The 15,951-nt window shown below is 56.4% G+C and overlaps 1 protein-coding gene across 4 annotated transcripts in view; it reads right to left on the bottom strand.

Annotated features, from left to right (window-relative positions):
• PTPRS (protein tyrosine phosphatase receptor type S) overlaps positions 1-15,951 on the bottom strand; it is a 156,682-nt gene that overhangs the window by 129,334 nt on the left and 11,397 nt on the right. Inside the window, exon 1 of one of the 4 annotated variants that reach the window (XM_050715652.1) lies at positions 4,301-4,383. The exons of 2 other annotated variants lie outside the window; for them this stretch is intronic. The gene's annotated coding sequence lies outside the window, so the exon portion shown is untranslated. Of the gene's footprint in view, positions 1-4,300; positions 4,384-15,951 lie in introns of those variants that run through there. One more of the 4 variants, XM_050715650.1, reaches the window with a different exon arrangement.

Raw genomic sequence — 15,951 nt, 5'->3', positions numbered from 1 at the left:
CGTTCAGAGCCAGCCCGAGGAGCAAAACCCCACAGGACGAGAGCAAAACCCCGCAGGACGAGAGCAAAACCCCGCAGGACGAGAGCAAAGCCCTGTTTCTACACCTAGGGATTTGCAACCATCTCCACAGGGCTTCACGCCCCGCAGCCTGGCGGTGCCGAGGCTTGGGGGGAAATTTTTACCTGTCATTTTCTGCGTTACGCCCAGGTTTAGCGCTGCCGTTACAGCGTCGTTTTATTTATGGCATTACTTCTGTCATTATAACGATCCGACATAAATTCCGCGTGCCAATTCCGTAACAATGCTTGCTGCTATTATAATAATGATCCCGCCTGAATGGCACAGGTGCCATTATCAGAAAATCTGTTTGTAATAGAGAATCAACTGTAAAAAGAGGCATTACGCCCAAATGAACTATTTAAGAATTACCATAAACAGGGGGCCGGCCTCAATTCCCTGAGCTGCACCGGGCTGTTTCCTCCTCAGCGTAAACAGATCGAGGCAAAAGCAGCAGGCACGTCGTCCCGCGAGCGGTGAGCTGAACGCGTGGCGTCCTCGCCTGAACAAAATGATCTCTGCACAGCCTTTACGTTGGAGTTTTTGTAGTGCGCTTCCTAACTCATAACAAGAGCATTAAGCAGTACGCGGGGAAAGAAACACACCCTTACAAAACCCCTAAAAAACTTTCCTGGAAACAGGGAGGCAGGGCGGCTCCTTCGCAACCCCCAGCTCGGCCAAGCACACGAGAGTTTGTGCAAAATTCAGGTGGCAGCCGCTTCGGAAATGATACGGGATACGTGGGGAAAATAAAGGCGCTGCACGGTGCAGCCGAGAGATCTCCGTCCCTGCATCAGCCCCTGCACGTTCACGGCTGTAATTCCTCCCAGGTGCCTCCTGATTCAGAGGGCTGCACGTACCACAACAGTTATGACTCCTACCAAATAGTTCTGGAAGGGCAGCTACTCCTTCAAAGCGAGCTCCGCACAGATGCTTTCCCACTGTCAGCATCTGAACAAACACCACGTCTCACACCTTCCACAGTCCCCAATTTTACCAGTTCGTTCTTCACACCCGCGAACGCAGCATGAAATAAAGTCAAATATAACAAGATTACACTCCCCCAGCGCCACAGGATGCGCTGCGATCTCTGCCGGGCCCAACAGCAAAGCCTTGCATGGGAATAAAGTACCCCTGGGGTTCAAAACCTCTTCCAACAGGGCAGAGGATGGCTTGCACGGAGTGGTAATGGGATGGAGCACCTTTCATCTCCAGGTGACTGGTTAAAATTCAGGTGAGCAGCACTACAAAGCGCTTACTACACGAGGCTTGCACGGAAGCCAGCACGAAATGAGCGCGTGGCTTCCATCCAGCTCTTTGTGGGCTAGTGGCAGACACCTTGTCGCTCCTCCACCTGGTACCACGGGGCAGCCTCCCGAAAGGCACCGGGGCTGCAGTCACGCAACCTCGCTTTCCTCCTTGGTGCACAGCCAGGCGAACGCAGCTCTGCTGATTTTTCCTTTTTCTCCGCCCGCAGCCACAGGCGGCAGATGGGGACGCTCGAGCAGAAGTCAGAGGTACCGGCTCTGCTCCTGGCCTCGCCGCCGACCTGCCATGGGGAGCCCGGGCAAGCCTCGCTGCCGCTTCTTCTGCCTCGTCTCTTTTTGGCCGGGAGCTTCAAACCTGTGCCACTTGAGCGCTTTTTGCTGGTAGGCCCTGAAATACTTTACAGAAAGGAGTTACGCATCGCTATTCCCATTTTACAGACAAGGAAGCTACCAGATTGCCATTTCCCCAAGGCTGTTTTTCTGGCACGCTCCTTAGAGATTAAATCTCGTGAAAATAGCTGCACTGTAGAAGAATCTGTACCTACAGGCCAGATTCAACAGCGAGGGTAAAGAGGGTGGTTGAAAGCTCTGTGATCAAGGCTAAGAAGCACAATAAAACGCCATACCCTGCTTTTCCAGCTCTGCAGGGTAACGAGGGATTTCCTCAGATACGGGCTGCAACTGTCACCTTTGCAGGAACTCAGCACCTAACGCTCAACTCGCTGTCTTCACGCCGAGCCCTCAGTGTTTATTTTGGTCCCTCCACCTCCCGAGGAGTGATAGGCGTCTCCACCGTAATTGGGTCTACTCTGGTTTCAACACCTTCAAAAATCACCGCTTTGTGTTTCGGCAAGAGGGGGAAGTCGCAGAGCAGCCAGACCATGGGGCTGCAGCCCCGGAGCTCCCTGACTCCCCCTCTGAGTGGCAGGAAGGTTTGGGCCAAGCGCCCACACTTCTCCCTGAGGTGCTGCACCTCTCTGCGCAAGGGGGATCGCTGGCACGCTCCCAGGATGATAAAGACACCTTCCCTCCTTCCTGGCAGGTTCTTGGAGCAATACCACGAGGGGATTGCGACCGTTAGGGTTTTCACTCCAGGGATGGAAAGCAGGAGAGGGGAAGGGACGTCCTCTGCACAGACCCCTCCCAGGTGCAGAACCACCCCAGTGAGCCGGCGCTGCCGTTGGAGCGAGCCTTGCTCCCACGTCCAACACATTCCTCCCCAACAAGCGAGAGGGCGGCTGGAAAGGCACAAATCGTCTCCAGATGCTCGTTATGGTGGCGAAAACGCAAGTTGTGAAGAAACTGTTAAAAGAGCCGGATTAGCGCAAATACAGATTTTTCACCTCCTCCTTTTTGGTGGAAGAAAACCCCACAACAACCAAACCCAACGGCGCGAGCCTGTAAATAAATATTAGCCTCGCAAAGCACTGGGGCTGCCAAGCACCTTTGCAGCCAACAAGCAGACCGGCAGTGGATCACAGACAAACGCCTGATGAATGCTGGTTACGAGAGAAGAAAAATTTCTCGGTGCAGGTGGCTTGCTATTCTCAGAAAGTCTCTTTTCGGCAGATGTTCCTCTGTGTGTGGCGAGCCCAGTGTGCCTGAACTTATGATTTCTCCTCCTCTAAGTGATGCTTTCAGGAAAAGGGTAATGAAAGAACACGGAGATGTAGCTATACAAAGCACAGGCCAGAGAATTCTTTTCTTTTCTTTCTTTTTTTTTTTTTTTTTTTAGGAGAGGAACCATAATATTAATGTTTGAAACTGCTTTTCATATACAGCAATGATCAGCTTCATCTTTACATTTTTTTCCTTAACTGCAGGAGACCTTTCCGCCAACGAACAATATAAATTTAAATTTAATTTCGAGCGTTCCTTTAACCGCCTCGAGTCAAACCAGCTGCTGCGAATTCAAAGTTAGAGCCCTGACGTAAAAGTTACCTGCGACATAAAAGTATTTTGCCTTTGCTACAGAAAGGAAGCATAAAGGGATAAAATATGGCCATTGCTCAGGAAAGTTCCAGCTGCACAGCTCCTGTAACAAAATGGAGCATTTTCCCCCCCCTCACATTTCTAAGATTACACATCCCGGACTAGCCTGCACCTCGAGCTTTAAAACGGAGCACTTTTCCACAGCAGAACGCTGCTATAATGGCCAGCAAGCCGTATAAACAAGGGAAAGTGAGTTATATTTTAATCCCGGGGACCAAGCGCAGTTGTGCAATGTTTACAGGGAGTAAATTTGGGGTATTACTCAAGCGCGCAAAACCTGTGGCCTGACCCGAGCTGTGGGAGCATCGTGCACGCAACTGCTGTGGCCCTGGGCTGCCTTTTAGTCATTAAAAAATAATCGGCATTCCCAGTGTGGAAGAAGAACACATGCAAGGAAAAAAGGGGGTAAGGGAAAGGGGTTATTTGGGCCAGTCGGAGAGCTGGCCCTTCGTAAGGCAGGCGCGTGAGGGGGAAGCTGGACACGGTTATCTTTTGCCTCCTGCTTTGTGGAGAACCGCTCCGGGAGGCGCTGGATGGGGAACCAAGGGGACAAACACCGCTGCCCACCGCTCGGCCCCAACACCGCCCATCGCTCGGCTGCTCATGGCCATAAGAAAGGCCAAGGGCAGCCGTGCAGAAGCGGGTCTCCTCTTTGGGTTTTTCCCCGTAACCCCGAGCCAGCCCCGTCACCCTCCGGCCCCCCGCATCCCCGCTTTCCCCTCAGCTCCAGGCCCCAGCCCTAGGGGACACCGTGGGGATGCTCCCTGGAGAACCGCGCTACCGGGGTGAGTGGGTGGGATTGCCCTTTTTAAGTTTTTTTTTTTTTTTTTTTTAAATTAGAAAAAGAAATAAAGATTTTTGGAAATCAAACCGCCTCTCCTGAGTCTCGCTTCGGTGCTGGAGGGGTCCCGGGGCTCTCCGGGGAGGGCTTGGGGCGGAGGGCACCGGGAACACGAGGGGCCGGGGCCGGGCTCGGCACTTACCGGCTGGGCCCCGCCGTCCCTCGGCACCACCGGGGCCATGGGCGCCGCGACCCCGCCGAGGAGCCCGGAGCCCGCCGCGGCCCGGGCGGAGGGAGGAGGAGGAGGAGCCGGGGAGGGGCCGGGCCGCGGGGCCCCGCCGAGCCCAAGGCGGTCGTGGGGAGCGGAGCGGGGCGGGGAAGGCGCTGGGGGCACAGCACGGAGGGGGCGAGCGAGGCGGGAGGCCCGGGGAAGGGGAGAGCGGCGGCCGCCGGGGCTCGCCTGGGTCCCCCCTTCCCCGCCTCAGGGCGCCCGGCCCCGGGGAGGGCACGGCCCGGCCCGGCTCAAGGCTTTGGGTTCCCCCCCCCGGGACTGGTTCTGCTGGGTCCCTGCCCTCACACAGCGGCTCTGGCATCCCCCCCTCCAGCCCCCCGGCCTGGGACTTCAAGCCGGTTGTGTAGGGGCCCCCCTGAGCCTGCCCTCGGGGCTCCTCATCCCGCAGCCTGGCCTTGTAGGGTCCCCACACAGAGACACACACAGCCCCTTCCCCACGGCTAGCACCACCGTCCTCCCCAAAATAAAAAGCAAGAGTCCCCCCCCAACACACACACACACACACCATCTCCCATGCATTAGGGGCGCCCCAGCTCCCTGAGCGCGCCCTGGACACGCCACCATTAACTCGTCCCCGCGGGGCAGCTGCTCCCAGGCAGAGCCCATGCAATGGGGAAACTGAGGCACCGCGGCTGGCGCTCGCATCCCCAGCCCCCCCGAGGGGCTCGTGGCACCTGAGCTCTTCCCAGGGCCAGATCCCTTCTGAGTTGAAGCCCCTGAGCCCTCCGGCACCCAGCTGAAGTACAAAACCCTGCCCCGAGCGGTCCCATTGCCAGCCCTTCCCTGAGAGCCGAAAGGGAAGGGGTTGCAGCAGGGATAACTCCCCACCTCGAGATTTTTGGCAACACAAGAGCAAATAGCACCCATCACTCCTTGCTACCTTGGGTTTATGCTACGATCAGATAAACTCTCACCTCCCAACACTTTAAAAAAAAAAAAAAAAAAAGAAAACCCAACAACAAAAGCCACAACCTCCTTCATTTATTTTTCATAGAGCTCAGCAGACGTGCAAAGCTCTTGCAGCCATCTGTAAAGAGAGAAGGTAATTCCTAGCCTGAGGACTTTATAGTTTAAATAAGACATTATACTGCAAGAGAGGACAGCAGAGAGAAAGGAGACGATTGGTGTGCAACAAAAGGGTTCCTTCAGAAAGAGATTAGGGTATCATGATTGCTACATATACGTCTTTGCATTGACTCCATATAGGATTTCAGAGCAGCTCTGTTATCTCTGGGCAGGAACAAAACACTCTGTACTTGCTCTTTTCCAAATCATACCAAGACATTGGAACCAAACAAAACCCCCAAACACAAAATCACAACAACAAAATTCCTTCCCTTCCCTCCTCTCCCTTTCAATTTTTTTTTCTTCTTCTCTTTTTTACACAGAGAGATACTTTGCAGTTTTTTGAATGCTTGGAGTTGAAAAACCCTCGGTCATTTGGGAATTCTCTGAGCCAGCAACCGTAGCAGGGCTGAGCACAGAGAGGCTGTTGGCAGGCCCCAGCGCGGAGAGGGCTGCACTGGAGCATGTGCCTGGGAGAAGGGGGGGCAAAGGAGGCCACATACATTTTTAGAAGAAAAAAAAAAAAGGAAAAAAAAAAAAAAAAAAGCGTCACCGAGGCCTGCCTGGCGTGCACGCCAGCACTGGGGGCTGGGAGCGGGGGAGCGCGGGGAGGAGGAACGCTCGGTGGATGGAAGTGAGGATCCAGATTGAAAACAGATGGGATTTTTCTTGCCAACCTGACATCCGAGACCGCGGGAGGCGGGGTAAAACTTCCCGTTCGGAGAGGCTGGCAGCCAAGCGATATGGCGGGGGGGGGGGGGGGGGGGGGGGGGGGCGGCGAAAAATCCCAGTTTGGTTGAAAATCCCTTCTCGTTCCCTCTCGCTGGGGCTCCCTTGGATGGCAGAGAGGAGCCTGGTGGAGCTGGGTTGTTTTTAACGCTTTGCGAGGTTTGATTTTACCATTAAGTATCTGATTCATCTGTTCCTGCGTGCTGGAGCCAAGCCCAGCCTGGCAGTTAGTACTTGCCCTAGAAGACATTTTAGGGGCATTTCGCACCCACACAGATCCCTCTGCATATGCAGACGAGGGAAACCTGCGTACGTGCACATGCCCGGAATAACCCCACGTGCCTTCGCCCTCCCGCGCGGCACCAACCTGCAGCTCAGCACCAGCAACAGCCTCCACCCAGGAACGAGGTGGGATGCAGCGAGCCCTCGCTCGAGGGTGGCTGCAAAGGTCCAGGTGTCTGCACCCAGAAGGGAAAGGAGGCAACGAAACCCTCTGCAAAGCCCAGCACCTCTTGGCAAACCTCGGGCACCTGAGCTGGTTCACCTCCAGCAGCCCAAGCTGCCCAGCTTTTGAGCTGCAAACAAATGATGCAAGAGCCCCGCGGTGCCTTGGCGATGATTATTCACCCAGGAGCAAATTTGTGCGGGTTTGGGGCAGGGCTCAGGCAGCTGCGCCTCTAACGCACCCAAGCCTCTCCAGGCTGCACCTCCACCCTTGCTCCTCCAGCTTCATTGCACATCGCACCTGGTCTGCACTAGTGATAGAGGTGACAGAGGTGTCCCCCATGACTTGGGGACGCAGGGCCCGTGAGTGCCCGGGCTGATGAGTGCCGAGTTTTGGGACCAAGATTGCAGCGGGACAGCAAAAGACTCGGGGTGCGCACAAGCATCGAGCGACCAGCGAAGCTGAGTGCCGGCGTCCCCCCCGAGCCTGGCAGGGACAGGGGCTGTGCGCCCCCCCCTGCGGATTTCACAGCTACTTCACAAACCAGAAACAAAAAGTTAATGGTGCAGGCTTGACCACATATTTTCCAGGGGCTCTGGGAGACCAGCTCTCCACAAGCCGGCTAACACACACTCTTTTCATTCAGAGCTTTAAATACCCAATTGTGTCTGTTTTCAGCACACTCATTTTTAGCATTTTAATGATACAGTCTTCAGCTCTCGCCCTCTTTGGATTGGCCTCAGTGAGGGTTTTTTTTTTTTCCTTTTTTTTTTCTCCCCTTCTTTTTAACGTCTCGCAGAGCGAGAGGAGAAGGGGAAGGGGGTTAGCAAGAGGTCACACATTTCTCCTAACCCAAGTGTTTTTCCAGCAGGCAGGGGGTCCTGCTGGGGACACAGCTGAAGCAGCCCCTCCAGCTGCCTGCGAGCGCTGCACCTTCTGCCGCCGGTCCTCAGCGCAGGCGCGGGACGGGCTCGCTGCCCTCGCCCGAGGCTTTCGGCAAGGTGCACGGTCCGGGCACGATGCCCACGGGACGCAGCGGGCAGCAGCACCCGTCCCCGCGCCCCATCGTAGCCAAAATCCCGCTCACCACCATCGGAGCAGAGGGAGTCGGGGTTTCCCAGCGCCATCGCTTCCCCTTCGCCTGTAATCGGAGCTTTCTGCTCCGTGGAGGACACCATCTGCGAGCGGGGTCTGGCACGGAGCGGGCATTAGTGCGCGGGGCTCCACGCGTGCCCTTGTCCCAGCGGGGGCACAGCGCCCGCTCCCAGCCTGGCTCCCTGGGTCACGTTTGGGCACCCCGCGTGCCTGCGCCCACCAGGGCTGCCCCTGCCGGCGTCGCGTCCTCCTGTTCGTGCCCTTGGCAGCTCTGCTTTCCCACTGGAAAGCTCCCAAGAGGCTGCGGCCATGTCAGAGCACAGCTCAAAGACTCCATCGGGAACTACAGGGAGCCCTGAGACACAAAGGTTTGGGACCCCGAGTCCTTGTACCCAGATTTTACCCTAGGTGCAGGTTTCAAATAGCTGCAAAAATGCCTGCACAGGGGGGCTGGCTCGGCCCTGGGCGCGTGAGGGAGGACACGGCTCTGCAGCCACCGCTGTGCCAACACAGCAAAGCATCCCTGGGTCCAGGAACAGCCTCGGCATCACCCAGCCCTGCTCCCGCACCTGCTGGAGCTCCCCGGGCAGCTGGTGGTGCAAAGGGGCAGCAGGAGGCTCATGGCTGCACCAGAAAGGAACCAAAGTTGCCGGTTTACCTCCCTCCCTTAGCAAACATCCTCATTTCCCCTTTCCCCAAGCACATCCAGCCCTGTACACACTGCTGTGACCCCACTCGGACCACCCCCAGGAAGGTCCTTTCCTCCTGTCCCCCCACCCCACGTCAATACCGAACGTTTCCCACATCCCAGCTCCCCAACCACGACACGTTCCCATTAACCATCCTTCACTGGGTGCTCCAGCATCAGCTGCTCGGCGGATTTTTTTTTTCCCCCTTATACCGAGTAATATCAAAATGATATTTATTAAATTTGCTCTCTAAGTCTCTCAATCTGCTCCATAATGCAGTGAATCTGCGAGGTGGTTTCCACTGATCCCGCCTCAACGAGACCAGATTAACGCAGATGATCCCAGCTTTGCGGCTCCCTCGTCGCGGGGTGGGTCAGAGGTTGTGCACAAAGGCAAAACCCGCTGGCAGCGGCGGCGTGGCCGAGCTGGAGGAAATCACGTGGCCGCTGCAAATGATTTCCGAGGTTATTTCCAGGTGGGAAGTAGGGAGCACTCAGCGCAACTTTCAAGTCTTTGGAAACCCCGTTTGGCTGTTTTTATTGCAGCTTCTCGTGCTCTTATCTCCCTCCTTAAGCACATTGATTGCACCTGCCCCCACCCCGCTCCCCAGCAAGAAGCCCATTAAATCTAAAGTTAGCTCCATAAAGGTTCATCAGATCCATTATCTCTGCATTCAGCTAAATTATGAAAATCATTAAGATAAGGAGGCATGGAGCCTATTAGCTTCCTGGAGAGGATGCTTTACATTTTTTTTTTCTTTCTGCTTCCACATTTAATTACCTTAAGTTCCACAGTATTTAATTCCATTTATTAAACCTTTAATATGTAAAAAAACAAACAAAAAAAAAAACAACAACAGAACTGCTGCCGGTCGCCTTTAGGAAAGGCACAGAGCCGGGGTCCCCCCCAAGCCCCGTGGTTGTGCACGGGTGCTCGTGGCCATGCTGGAGCTGTGCAGGATGCACCTGCACGCACCCAGCCACGGGGCCAGCACCCTTCTGCAAGCGAAGCATCTTAAAAATCTGGCTTATTGAAGCTTAAGGGTGTGGGCTGGGGTTCGGGGACTGCTCTAAAATGCCTGCAAAGGGAAAGGGAGGAGGGGGGGGGGCTGTCCTGGAGACCCCCGTGGCTCCCTCGATCCAGGCTGGTCCCCGGGCCGGCTGCCGGGAGCTTTGCTGCAAGCCGGGGGCACAACACGGAGCGCTCCCGGGGTTTGGGGTCTCTCTTTGCTTCTTTCTAAAATCGGATGATGCTGGTTTATTCCGCAGTGCCTCCACGCCCAGCAGGGACGGGACTCGCACAGGTACGTGCAGAGGGATCCTCGCTCGGCTACTGGCGGTGCTTTTTGGATGGATGTTATTTTAGGAAACCGATCGCAAGCCGACGGAAACAGCAAAACCCCCACACGCTCCGAGCAAGGTCAATCTGAAGCATTAGCGTCTCTCTGGCTGCATTTCGCCTTCCCAGAGACGCTATTTAGCAATCTTGGTTACTATTAGAGCAGCATCTAAAACCTCCTTATCCTATAATGCCGACCAAGCTGTAATGCTCACGCCAGGCTGTCTGTTGCCATCTACAAAGGACAGAGACCGAAGAGGCGAAACAGAAGCAGAGACACGGAGTGGGAAGAGCTCGGCGTGGGCGCCGCCGGCATGCCGCCCGCGGAGGGGACGGTCCCCAAAACCTCCTGGCTGAGGCTCCGTGTCCCTGTGAGCACGCCGAACCCTGCATTATTCCCTTACCCCGCATCTCCAAATGCCTCCTTGCAGGAGACTTCGATGTTTTTGCAATCTGCTGACCACACCGCGCGTCCGCAGACGCGCTACGAGCACTTCGCAGGCACGGTTTGCAAACGCCGCTGCCTTCAAGGCCCCACCACGCGTCTGAACAGGGCCCCACAGCTCCGAGCAGTGCAATTTTTTCCCCTCGACATCTTTTACGGGATCAAACCTAAAACTTGGCCTGCGTTTTGCATTTGGTTTTTAAATCAGGATTCGCTCTGGAGAAGTAGCACCAGGAAGAAAAAAAAAAAAAAAAAAAAACTTGCTAAAGTGTTCCCCAGCAGCATAGCCACATACTTTAATATAAAAAAGCTGCCGCTAATTTAAAAAACAAATGTTTAAGCAATCGAGCATGTTTATTTAATTTGTCCTTTTGGTGCCAGAGAAGGCCCCGACCCGCTCGTGGTGGCTGCCACACGGTGCCATCGAGTGCGTCCATGGCGAGGTCCCTGCGTGCTGGGGGGGAGAAGCTGGGAGCCCCAAGAACCCCCCCAGCGGGGAGGTCGGTTCCTCCCGGCTCCCGAAGACAACAGAGGGTCTCTTGGGACCGGCCGGCCACAAACCTGGCACCCTGGAGATGAAAACGGACATCTGGAGCCTGAGGACAGGACTCGGGATTGAGCCCGAGTTGCATCCGGCAGGAAGCAGCTCTCTCTGCTCCTCCAAGAGCACGGAGATTTTAGCTCATCTGCCATCACCAGAGACCAGTTTTTTTTTTTTCCCCCCACTAAAAATACCATGTATTGCTCTGTTTGCAACGGGGGTGCACGATGCATGGAGATGTGGATGCAGGCAACCTGGACCCCAAAAAACCCAGCTGGGAAGGGGCTGCCGCTGCCTCGCCGCAGTGCCACCTCTGGCCGCCCTTCCCATCAGAGGGCTCTCAAGAGTTGAACACCAATAGCTTAAAAATACAGCTCCCGCTACTTAATTCAAGTGCTCTGAACGCAGATTAATTCTTGGTTCCAGTGTTTATTGGCACCACAACGGGACCCGTGAATCTTCTGGTAAGTGGCTGGGAGCTTCTGCCACCGCTGCGGAGCCCACCCCCTCCTTCAGCTCCAAGGCAGCTCGCGCCCCCTGACAGCCGTGTTCCCCACTTAGCACCGGTTGTGGAGCTCGTGTCTCTTCTGGAAACGGTAAACTTAAAAGGGACTTTCCCCCTGGTTCTCCCAAAGCCTCGCCAGAGTGAGCTAAATGCAGATCTGCTCTTCGCAGCCACCCACGAGCCGGGCACGCAGCGGAGGTGCATTAGCAGGAGGAGCCACGCTTTGAACATGAAAGCAGCCCGGAGCGGGGTATTTTGGTGGGGAGGAGAATATTCACCACCAAAAAAAACAAAACACGGAGCGGCAAACACCACCTTCAGCCTCCCTGGTGCTGAACAGGCTCCTGCAGATGGGGTTAAGGATGGGGCATCACCCAAACTGTAGGGGAGAGGTTTTTCTTTTCGAGTCAGCTCTCGAGAGACCTCCGTCCACCCAGGTGGGGGGATATCTGCTCTCTGCTTTCCCTCTGGTCTCCACACTGGCATATTTGGGGCTGGTCGCTGTGCCCCTGGCTGTTTAACCTGCTGTTTGCATGGCTCATCTCCCACCGAGGCGATGCATGACCCACACCAGCACACAAACAGCCCTGGCTGGCCAAACCCTCCGTCCCTCTCGGCACCAGATCCTGCACCGTTCACACCTTCAGCATGAAATATTCCTGGAATAAGTTGGCAAAGAGGAAAGTTTGCGGGGAGACCCATCCGTGGCAAGCCCAAAACTGGTGCAAGCTGCAAGAGGTCCCTGCTGCAAGGCCCCAGGAGTATTTTGGAGGCCATCGAATTCAGGGGCTGGGGAGGGGACACACAGCACCGGGTGCTCTGCAGCAACGAGACCCAGAGCTGAGGATGCTCCCTGAGCCTTGCAGCACCATGAACACCACAATCGAGAAATGTTACATGCTCTTGTGCTGCGGTGTTTTACTCCAAACATTTCTGGGTTAGCCTTTGGAGGGCAAAGGCAGAGCAGCCGATAGCCCTGAGGCTCCAGGTAGGGCCGGCTGCTTCTCTGAGCGGGGTAAGAGCAGCCGAGCTTTGGTCTCTGCAGGCTGGCTGGAGTCCTGTGAAAACCTCACGGGCTCAAAACGAGTTTAGTCCCAAGCTCCTCACAAGGCATAGCTCTGTACGTGCCCATTTCACAGATGAGAAAATTCAAGAGCATGCTGGAAAACCAGCGCCGACATGGTCTGCAGGGACGGATCGTGCTCCCCAGCATCCTTCCTCCAGCAGCCACCACCACACAGGGCAGCTTCAACGTGCCTGTGCCAGGAACATTCCTGCAAGGCTCTGGAAAGCCTCAAAAGTCCCAAACGCACCAAGAAACGAGCACTAAACACAGGACAGCGACTCCAGAAAATCCAGATTTTTTTTGTGGATCCCAAGCCACCTAAAAGGACGCAGCTCTTGGAGCACAAGGGGGTCCCCAGAGAGGTTGGAGAGCCCCGTGCAGCCCCTCCCGGCGCTGGAGAGGCTCAGACCCCGACCTTTCCCACCACTAAGTCGGGAAGGGCGATGCCTCGGAGAGGGAGCGGGAGCGCAGGAGCGTGAGCAAAGCCGTCATAAACAGGAGCTCAATTCTGCCCATCATTATCGCTGGCTTTAACAAACAGCTTCTGAGGATGGCAGGTACTTTATTAATTTTTCCCCTGTGCAGCATGCAGGATGATTGAAGAAATCACTGGCCTGTTGATTTGTTTGCCTCCCCGGCCCAAAATAACTAGCTATTTATTTTGGAGCGGCGGGATGCATCAGATCCTTAAATCAAGGCGATGGAGCCAGGAGGACGTGCCGCACACCCGGGGCCTGGGCAGATCAGGCAGGTTTCAGCCCTTTTCTCCACGCTGGCGCAAAGCTGTCTCCGAGGATCCTGCTCACGTTTCAGACCCAGAAAACCTGAAAAAAGGTTTTTTTCCCCCCTTTCACGTTGGATTTCTTCTCGCAGCCGAGCTTAGCCCTGCTTCAAGCCCAGGGAGGGATGGGGTATTGGCCCCAAATCCAGCGCTGGCCTCAAACTTCGCAGCATGTCCCTGATGTTCGTGGTGGTGAGGATCTTCTGGGTGATGTTAGGACAGAAAAAACTGCACCGTGCACATCAGGAACCAAGTGGGCTTGGAAGGCATTTCTCCAACAGAGGTCTCCTGAAGAAGCATGGCCATGGGAGATACCGGGCACCTCTCTGAGCCCTCTAAACCCCTTTGGAGATCAAAGCCAGCGGTTTGCCACATCCCCAAGCCCTGCAGGAGCTCTCTGAGATCGGCAGCAAGGAAGATTTGGGATTTTCGTGTTTTGCCCTCCCCCACCGTCGCTGCTCTGGAAGTTTGGGCAAAGCCCAGAGCAGCGGCTGGTGCACGAGGAGTCACGCGGCCAAAAACCAGGGTTCATCAGTCCTCCGGAGAAACGCTGCCGGGGCTTTCAGCTGGGTGCCGATGTGAGGACAGTGGTGGTGATCTCCCCCAGGGCTTGGTGAGGAAATCAAGCCTAGGACCTAAGGGACATCTCCTGCGCAGCTCTGCTGCCAAAAGCCATCCTGGGGGCTCAGGGGAAGGAGTTTCTCAAGTCAGACGAGCCCAGCAGAAATCACACAAGGAAGCTTTGGTGTCCCCATGCTGTAAGCCCTACAGATGACTTTTATTTATTTATCTATTTAAAAGATCATCTCCATTTGTTGCTATCGCAGCGAACGTTTCCCATAGGAGCCGCACCGGAGAGCGCAGCATTGCCACGGGAGCTCCCCGCGCTCAACCTGCACGGCCCTTACGGAGACCTCAGGAAGCCAGGAACGGGCTCTCCCCACGCATGCTCAGGAGCCTGCTTCACAGAGAGCCTTTTTGTTTGCTTTCTACCTTTTTTACTTAATTTAGGGAAAGAAAAGGGGGGGAAGCAACTTGGCAATCCCCCAGAGACCCTTCGTGCCAGTGCCCAGACCAGGGTTAAGCAGCATTAAGCCCAAACAGAGCCCTCCAGCAGCACGCCAGCAGAGGAAATCACCTCCCGCTGCACACATGCTTCCTCCCACTCCCTGGGGAGGAGAGGAAGGAGCTGGGGGCACGTCTCCTACCTGCCATGCACGCACTATAAATAACGCTATAGGTGGCGTGCTCTACAGCAGCAGGCACGGCGGGCAGCAGCACGCGATGCTGCTTGCATCCCCCCCAAGCAAATGGGGCTGGTGTGCTCTGTGCAAACACGACGGGCTCGTGCCTGGGGCTGTGCACACTTAGCCCGGTGCTGCTCTCCCCCAGCACGAGGCCGGGAGCTTTGGCATCGCTCCTGCTTTGCCCAGCAGCGTGCTGGGGCGGATCGGCCGGCGGTGGCATCGCCGGGTCGATGGAGGTGGGTAAAAGCAACCGCCTGGGTGACACCATTTGCAGCTCAGGTGTGCCGTGCACAGCCCCATCCCTCCAGAAACACGCTGCTGGAAACGCAGCAACCACCCCGTGCTGCCGGGAGCAGCGCTCCCTGCTCCTGCCCCCATCCCCACGGCGGTCCCTGTCCCTTCCCACCCCGTCCCAGCAGGCGCGGAGGGGCCCCGCGAGCCCGAAGCTGAGGCTCGGGGTTAACAAATCCGATTTGTCGGGCACAAAAGCCAACGCGCTGCGTTTATGCCGGCATTCTTTATGGAATCGCTCAGACGTTTGGGACGTGAAATGTCACCGTGTCACCCGGCGGCAGCTGAGGGCAGGGAGCTGGAAAGGTCAGGAGGGGCTCTCTGAGAGCCGCCCCTGCTCGGCGCAGAGAGGACCGCAGGGGACAGGGGGGCCATCGGCCCGCGCCTCCCCCAGCTGCAAGCCCAGTGCTCCCAGTCCCTGAGGTCTCAGCAGAGCACGGCGGGATGTTAAACACCAGCAGTACAGCGCAGGCATCCACATGTGGCTGCAAACGAGTCCCTTTTTGCTCTCCTTGGCCCCAAATCCCTTCCGCCACCCCAGCTGGGACCACTGTGTCCCCCTGAGTCCCCCCAGCCCTCTGTAAGCCCTGTGGGGAGCAGGGGGCAATGCTTTGCTTCTGCACCCACCCAGGGCAAACAAACGAACAAAAAAACACATCCGTAATGCTTGGGCAAAGCCTTGCATCCCAAAAGAATAACCAGTCAGTGAGCACGACGGCAAACCCATCCCAACAGCCAAGAAGGAGCCGTGTCACCAGCTGCCCCACACCAGGGTGGAAGATGTGCTGCAAATCCCTCCCCAGAGAAAGGGAGGTCTGCATCCCAGAGGGTTTGGTTGCGGGACAAAGCTTGCTCGGGGCCTGCCAGCAAAGCCCCAAGTGGCTCCTGCTGGCCCTACAAAGACAGACACCGGTTCCCAATGCCCCATGGCCCCCAGGAACACTGCTCCGCGCTTCCTCCACAAATGCTATAAGAGCACCAAGGGACCAAGGCGAAGGGATCTCCCCAGGGCTGCTGGGGACACCAGCCACACGGGTACCCAGGGCAGGACCCGAGTGGATCCAGAGGCACCGCAGAGCCCGTTCCCTTTGCCACAACCTCAGCTGGGCTCAGACCAGGGATGTCCGGAGGGTTCCTCCTGCGGGGAGCACTGCAAGCATCCTACAAAGCGGAGGAACCCAAAAGCTGCGTCAGCACAGCCGGAGCGGGCTGCAGAGACCCCGGGCAGCGCCAGGGCTGCATTCCCCGCCGAGGCGGGCACCGGTCGCACCGAGGGGTGGCAGCGAGCCCCGCAGCTCCCGGGCACCCCTCCAGCCCTCGGGAG

Source organism: Cygnus atratus, chromosome 26 (genome assembly GCF_013377495.2).
Source record: "Cygnus atratus isolate AKBS03 ecotype Queensland, Australia chromosome 26, CAtr_DNAZoo_HiC_assembly, whole genome shotgun sequence".
In the NCBI taxonomy this organism is placed as follows: domain Eukaryota; kingdom Metazoa; phylum Chordata; class Aves; order Anseriformes; family Anatidae; genus Cygnus; species Cygnus atratus.
This window is presented reverse-complemented; position numbering and strand designations above follow the sequence as displayed.